General features: G+C 34.0%; 1 non-coding gene across 1 annotated transcript; it reads left to right on the top strand.

Moving 5' to 3' along the window:
- The first annotated feature begins 1,043 nt into the window (after nucleotides 1-1,043).
- Nucleotides 1,044-1,150, top strand: LOC139887032 (small nucleolar RNA R71). The gene has a single exon (XR_011772885.1). It is a non-coding gene; the product is annotated as a small nucleolar RNA R71 (small nucleolar RNA).
- Nucleotides 1,151-8,244: the final 7,094 nt, after the last annotated feature.

Genomic DNA, 8,244 nt, shown 5'->3' with positions numbered 1-8,244 from the left:
ATTGCTCGGCTTCAAGTTTCTCTTTCTTCATTTTACTCGGGTAAGGAAGTGGTGGTTGGTATGGTTTAACATAAGGTTTAGCCTTAACTGTGTTATCTTCATTAACCTTTTCAACTACCGGTTCTTTTTCCTTATCTTGATTAGGTTGTGGTTCTTATGGAGTAGGAATAGCTTCATCAGAAGTTACAGGTATTTCAGGTGGTTTAAGTGTTGTACCACTTCTTGTGGTAATGGCTTTAGCTGTTTCATTCCGGGGGTTAGCATTTGTATCACTAGGTAGACTTCCCGGTTTTCTTTCACCTATTAACCTTGCTAGGTTACTTACTTCTTGTTCCAGATTTTGAATAGAAGCTTGTTGATTTCTAAATGCTTGAGCATTTTGTTCATTAGTTTGTTTCTGAGATGTGAAAAACTGCGTTTGAGTTTCAACTAGCTTCGTCATCATATTTTCTAAATTCGGCTTTTTATCATCGGTTTGTTGTGGTGGTTTGTTTTGAAAATTAGGTCTTTGCTGATTGTAATTATTATTGGATACTTGTTGATTGCTAGGACCTTGTTGGTTGTTGTATGGAATATTTCGGTTATAATTCTGGTTTTGATTGTAAATCGGTCTTGGCGGTTGATAATTATTCTGATAATTATTTCCAGGCCTTTGGTTTATGTATGAAATGTTCTCTCTTTGTTCCATTGTTAATTCAATACTGAGACAATCTTTTGTCAAATGTGGTCCTCCACACTGCTCACAACTAATTCGTATTGAGTGAATATCTTTAGTCATCTTTTCCATTCGTCTCTCGACAGCATCTATCTTTGCGGAAATGGAATCTAAGTCATGGCTAGAATCGGCTCTAGCTGCTTTAGATGATCTAACGATATCTTTTTCTTAGTGCCACTCATGTGAGTGGGAAGCAGTGTTATCAATAATTTTGTAAGCATCAGTTTCGGTTTTCTTCATAATAGAACCACCAGCTGCTATATCTATGTCTTTCCTTGTAGTGATGTCGCATCCTTGGTAGAATATTTGTGCTATTTGACAGGTGTCTAAACCATGTTGCGGACATCCTCTTAATAACTTTCCAAATCTTGTCCACGCCTCATATAGAGTTTCATTTGGCTTCTGTGTAAAGGTAACAATTTCTTCTTGAAGTCTTACAGCTTTAGATGCAGGAAAGAATTGTTTAAGAAATTTTTCAACTAAAACGTCCCATGTATCAATCGCCCCTTCAGGTAGCGATTCCAACCAATCTTTGGCTTCTCCCTTTAAAGTCCAGGGAAATAACATGAGATATATCTGTTCATCCTCCACTTCTCGGATTTTAAATAGTGTGCAGATCCTATTAAAGGTACGTAGATGTTCATTTGGATCTTCCTTCGGCGCACCACTAAATTGGCATTGATTAGTCACCATGTGTAGAATTTGTCCTTTGATTTCATAATCTGGCGCATTAATGTCTGGATGAGTAATTGCGTAACCTTGTCCAGTGCGTTTAGCTCTCATTCGGTCTTCCATACTTAAAGGTTCCAGATTCTCCATAATTGAATTTGTTGAATCGGAATCACTAGAGGATTCTGATTTAATGGTTCATTCCTCAACAATCTCTGTTTGAATGATTGGTGGTTCCGGAGGAAAGTTTAATGGTTCAGGATCTACGAATCGTCCCTGAATATTCTCCGGATTCTCAATTGTGAGGTCGGGTTCAAAAAATGGATTATCGGAAATTTGAACTGGAGTACTTGGTCGACTGGATGACGATTCTAAAGAAAAATCAACGGCGGTAATATTTGCTAAATGTCTTGATCTAGTTACAGGTGGTGAACGTAGAAAAGGTGGTGAACGTCTTGCTCGGTGCATTCACTGAATATCCTATTAGTTTTTTTTAAAAAGGAAAGAAAAATTATAATAAGTTATCCAATCAATAGACTTTTTTGATTTTGCTCACGTTTCGAATAGCCAAAAGATGCAGCAGAGGGGCAGGATTCGTTTGGTCTCAATATAATTGAGGACTGTTTGGCTCCAATAACCCGGTCCACGTACAAATCCAACTATTACTACGAACCAGAAAATTTTGATGTCTATCAATTTAACCACTTAAAATAAATTTTCGTAATTTTAAGAAATTTAGATAAGAAGTAGAATAAAATTCTATGTCCTAAAACTAGAATAGCGAGAAATAAGAAAGAAAAAGAGTTCGTCGAAAAAGGTCGAAAAAGAAAAATGGTTGAAAAATAAAAGGTGACGGAAAAATAAAAGAAACTTATAACACTTAAAAACACTTGACTAACCTAACCTTATTACTACAACTAACTTAAAATTATAATCGCAAATTGAGATTACTAATTGGAATGATAATTGATACATAGGTAAAAGTCGTCTAAAAATATTAAAGCTTACAGGAAAAACTAAATCCCAAATGGAAATAACTTAAAAAGAAACTAAAACTTAAAAAGGCGTCGCAAAATTCTAAAGTACCTAAATCTTAGTCTAAAGAAAAAGCACTTAAGGGATTTTATGGCAAAGCCTAAAAATCTGTAAATAAAAATAACTATGGCAAAAACTATGAATTAAAACTAAATACGAGCGAAAAATACAAGTATTACGCTAAAACGATTAAAAAGGGACAAAATATAAAAATATACAAAAAGTTGTATAAAGTACAATTTTTATAAAAATATTATTTTTATATTAATTATTTATTAAAACTATTAATTTTATATTTTATTAAACTAATTAAAACAAAATAAACTAATAAAAACTAAATATTATAATAAATATACCCTAATTAGGGTTTAAGTTTAAATATAATTAATAAAAACCCGTAATTAATGCTGCTACGGCTTCTGTGTACCCGTGTCAGACTGTCTCCGCGAGTCGCGGTATCCGAGGCTGCAAACTCCGCGAGTCACGGGGTTCCAAAATTCAACTCTGGTACAGTTTTTTAATTCGACGTTTTTTTTATATTCTGTTTTATATTTTCTGTTTAAATCAAAATATTTATATAATAAAAACTTATATTTAAATACTAAAATAAAAATAGAACTACTTTATAATTTTAAAAATATCTTAAAAATAGATTTATATATATATTAATTTTTTTTTATATAAAAATATTTAAATAAAACTTATATTTTTATAAAATAAAAATAAAGAAACTTTATAAAACTTAAATATTTGACAAAATCTTAAAAAAATATATATATAAATTTTTGTTTTCTTTTTATATTTTTGAATAAAAAAAAAAACGTATTTTTACAAAAGTGAGATTTAATAAAAGTAAACTAAAAATAAAAATCTTTTTTTTTTTAATATTTAGCGTTGCGATTTCGGCGTTTAAGACTTCTCCCCGGCAGCGGCGCCAAAAATACTTGATGTTACAGCAGAGTGGTATAAAATACTATTAATTTTAGCAGGAAATACTATTAAATACGATACAATTTTACACAAGATATTTATTTATTTAGAGAATGGATATACTTAAACCTTGCTACAACACTTATAGGCAGTGTACCTAATCGTACAGTAGTGTAGTTTTTAGTAAGTCAGGTTCGTTCCACAGGGAAAATCTTTAAACAAAGCTTAACGCTATATTAGTTTACTTTTATAAAAATACAAATATATATTTAAGTAATATTATTATTATAAAGGGGGGTTTTTACCGTTTAATGACCGGTTTGTCGATTTTAAAACTTTAGTCGCAGTTAAAACCAAATGTAAAATAATAAATAAATACAAGACTTAATTTAAAGCGTAAAGTAAATAACGATAATGAAATTGCGAATAATAAAAGTGCGATAAAATAAACTTGCGATAATTAAAAAGTACAATAATTAAAAGTGCAATTAAATACAATAACAATAAAAATGCGATAATTAGAAGTGCAATTAAATATAAAATAAAGGAAATTAAATATGAAATAAAAGAATTATGCTTATTTAAACTTCCGTAACCATGATTTTTGACGTGTTGATTTTAGTTTTATGCCCATGGGTTAATTGTCCTTTGTCCTGGATTATTTAATATGTCCATACGGATTTTGTCCATAATAGTCCATCAGTCATAAATATAAAGAGCGAAAGCCTTCGTCAAATTATTCTTATTCCCGAAGTCAAATATTCCAACTAATTGGGGATTCGAATTGTAACAAGGTTTTAATACTTTGTTTAATGAATACACCAGGTTATCGACTGCGTGTAAACCAAGGTTTTACTACTTTGTTAACAATTACACCAATTACCCTTGAATGTAATTCACCCCTGTTTCAACAAGTCTATTAACTATTAATCCAGTTCCGTATCCGGTAAAATGAATAATTATTGGTATTTATAGATATCCCGCCCACCGTACCCAGTCAAGTGTATGTGGTTATATATAAATACGTCGAATTATAAGTTTGTATATTAAATTAACAAGGTATTGTTTAGTTAATATAAAACCCATTAATAGCCCATAGTCTAATTTCCATAAGTGTCGTTCTTTTATCCAAACCCCAATTATGGTACAAAGCCCAATTACCCAATTTTAGTAATTAGCCCAACATCATGATTACTTCGGTATTAAATAAGCATAATAATAACTTAGCTACGAGACATTAAATTAAAAAGGTTGAACATAACTTACAATGATTAAAAATAGCGTAGCATTACACGGACAGAATTTCGACTTACACCCTTACAACATTTGCTAACATACCCTTATTATTAGAATTAAAATTAAAATTAAAATATAAATTATAAATATAAATATTACGTATATAGATAGAGAGATTGATGGATATTGGATTATGAAAATGATCAGAATTCGTTTGCTTTTATAGGAATTTTCGTCCTGGTAATCTCCGCGACTCACGGTACATTTGGCCTTCGAACTCCGCAAGTCGCGGAGTTCGTTTTTACAGCTCATTCCTCCTTGGCTCTTTGTTTGCCGACGATTTTAAATATTAATATAATATATATATAATTTCTAAGAATTATTTATATATTATATTATATTTATGTGCATAGTTGACTTGTAATTTTTAGTCCGTTGCGTCGAGCGTTGAGAGTTGACTCTGGTCCCGGTTCCGGATTTTCGAACGTCCTTGCGTACAATTTAATATCTTGTACTTTGCGTTTTGAATCTTGTACTCTTGTAATTTCGAGACGTTTCTTATCAATAATTGGAACCTCTTTGATTGTATTTTGTACTTTTGAGCTTTTTGGTCGTTTGCGTCTTCAATTCGTCGAATCTGTCTTTTGTCTTTACCTTTTAATATTTAAACGAATATCACTTGTAAATAGAACAATTGCAACTAAAAGCTTGTCTTTCTTGAGGAATAATGCTATGAAATATATGTTCGTTTTTAGCATTATCAATGACCATCTCTCCAATTTCAAATTCTATATCTTTTCTTTTAATGTCAGCGTAGCTCTTTTGTTGACTTTGGGCGATTTTCAATCGTTGTTGAATTTGGATGATCTTCTAGGTAGTTTCTTGTATTATCTCCGGACCCGTAATCTGTCTATCCCCCACTTCACTCCAACTAATCGGAGACCTGCACTTTCTACCATAAAGTGCTTCAAACGGTGCCATCTCAATGCTTGAATGGTAGCTGTTGTTGTAGGAAAATTCTGCTAACGGTAGATGTCGATCCCAACTGTTTCTGAAATCAATAACACATGCTCGTAGCATGTCTTCAAGCATTTGTATCGTCCTTTCGCTCTGCCCATCGGTTTGTGGATGATAGGCAGTACTCATGTCTAGACGAGTTCCCAATGCTTGTTGTAATGTCTGCCAAAACCTTGAAACAAATCTACCATCCCTATCAGAGATAATAAACATTGGTATTCCATGTATGGAGACGACTTCCTTCAAATACAGTCGTGCTAACTTCTCCATCTTGTCATCTTCTCTTATTGGCAGGAAGTGTGCTGATTGGTGAGACGATCAACTATTACCCAAATTGTATCAAAACCACTTGCAGTCCTTGGCAATTTAGTGATGAAATCCATGGTAATATTTTCCCATTTCCATTCCGGGATTTTGGGTTGTTGAAGTAGACCTGATGGTTTCTGATGCTCAGCTTTGACCTTAGAACACGTCAAACATTCCCCTACGTATTTAGCAACATCGGCTTTCATACCTGGCCACAAAAAATGTTTCTTGAGATCTTTGTACATCTTCCCTGTTCCAGGATGTATTGAGTATCTGGTTTTATGAGATTCTCTAAGTACCATTTCTCTCATATCTCCAAATTTTGGTACCCCGGGTTCCGTCTTCTCGAATATTAAGATGCTTCTCCGATCCTTTAGGTATTTCATCCTTTAAATTTTCCTCTTTTAAAACTCCTTGTTGCGCCTCCTTTATTTGAGTAGTAAGGTTATTGTGAATCATTATATTCATAGCTTTTACTCAAATGGGTTCTCTGTCCTTTCTACTCAAAGCGTCGGCTACCACATTCACCTTCCCCGGGTGGTAACGAATCTCAAAGTCGTAATCATTCAACAATTCAATCCACCTGCGCTGCCTCATGTTCAGTTGTTTCTGATTAAATATATGTTGAAGACTTTTGTGGTCGGTATATATAATACTTTTGACCCCATATAAGTAGTGCCTCTAAGTCTTTAATGCAAAAACAACAGCGCCTAATTCCAAATCGTGTGTCGTATAATTTTGCTCGTGAATCTTCAATTGTCTAGACGCATAAGCAATTACCTTCGTTCGTTGCATTAATATACAACCGAGGCCTTGCTTTGAGGCGTCACAATATATCATAAAATCATCATTCCCTTCGGGCAATGACAATATAGGTGCCGTAGTTAACTTTTTCTTCAACAATTGAAACGTTTTTTCTTGTTCATCCTTCCATTCAAATTTCTTCCCTTTATGCGTTAATGCAATAAAGGGTTTTGCTATTTTGGAAAAATCTTGGATGAATCTTCTGTAGTAACCAGCCAGTCCTAAAAATTGGCGTATATGCTTCGGAGTTTTAGGGGTTTCCCACTTTTCAACGGTCTCAATCTTTGCCGGATCCACCTGAATACCTTCTTTGTTCACTATGTGATCGAGGAATTGAACTTCTTCCAACCAAAATGCACACTTTGAAAACTTCTCGTACAGTTTTTCTTTCCTCAACAACTCTAGCACTTTTCTCAAATGTTCTTCGTGCTCTTGATCATTCTTTGAGTAGATAAGTATGTCATCAATGAAAACAATGACAAACTTGTCGAGTTCAGCCCACACACACGGTTCATGAGGTCCATGAATACAGCTGGTGCATTAGTCAATCCAAACGGCATAACCATAAACTCGTAATGACCGTAACACGTTCTGAAAGCAGTCTTCGGAATATCGTCCTCCTTCACCGCATTTGATGATACCCAGAACGTAAATCAATCTTCGAATAAACTGACGAGCCTTATAATTGACCAAATAAGTCGTCGATTCTCGGTAGTGGGTAACGGTTCTTGATGGTAAGTTTGTTCAACTCTCGGTAGTCGATACACAACCTGAATGTACCATCCTTCTTTTTGACAAACAAAACAGGAGCTCCCCATGGTGATGTACTTGGTCATATGAAACCACGCTCTAGAAGTTCTTGTAATTGGCTTTGAAGTTCCTTCATTTCGTTGGGTGCGAGTCTGTATGGAGCACGAGCTATTGGTGCAGCTCCTGGTACAAGATCTATTTGAAATTCAACGGATCGGTGTGGAGGTAATCCCGGTAATTCTTTCGAAAATACATCGGGAAATTCTTTTGCGACGGGAACATCATTGATGCGCTTTTCTTCAGTTTGTACTTTCTCGACGTGTGCTAGAACAGCATAGCAACCCTTTCTTATTAACTTTTGCGCCTTCAAATTACTAATAAGATTTAGCTTCGCATTGCTCTTTTCTCCGTACACCATTAAGGGTTTTCCTTCTTCTCGTACAATGCGAATTGTATTTTTGTAACATACGATCTCTGCTTTCACCTCTTTCAACTAGTCCATGCCGATTATCACATCAAAACTCTCTAACTCTACTGGTATCAAATCAATCTTAAATGTTTCGCTAACCAGTTTAATTTCTCGATTCCGACATATATTATCTGCTGCAATTAATTTACCGTTTGCTAATTCTAGTATAAACTTATTATCCTAAGGCATCAATGGACAACTTAATTTAGCATAGAAATCCTTACTCATATAGCTTCTATCCGCACCCGAATCAAATAAAACATAAGCAGGTTTTTCATCGATAAGAAACGTACCCGTAACAAGCTCCGGGTCT

The sequence above is a fragment of the Rutidosis leptorrhynchoides genome, chromosome 1, assembly GCF_046630445.1.
Source record: "Rutidosis leptorrhynchoides isolate AG116_Rl617_1_P2 chromosome 1, CSIRO_AGI_Rlap_v1, whole genome shotgun sequence".
In the NCBI taxonomy this organism is placed as follows: domain Eukaryota; kingdom Viridiplantae; phylum Streptophyta; class Magnoliopsida; order Asterales; family Asteraceae; genus Rutidosis; species Rutidosis leptorrhynchoides.
The sequence above is the reverse complement of the archived record's forward strand: the minus strand, read 5'-3'. Positions and strand labels throughout refer to the sequence as shown.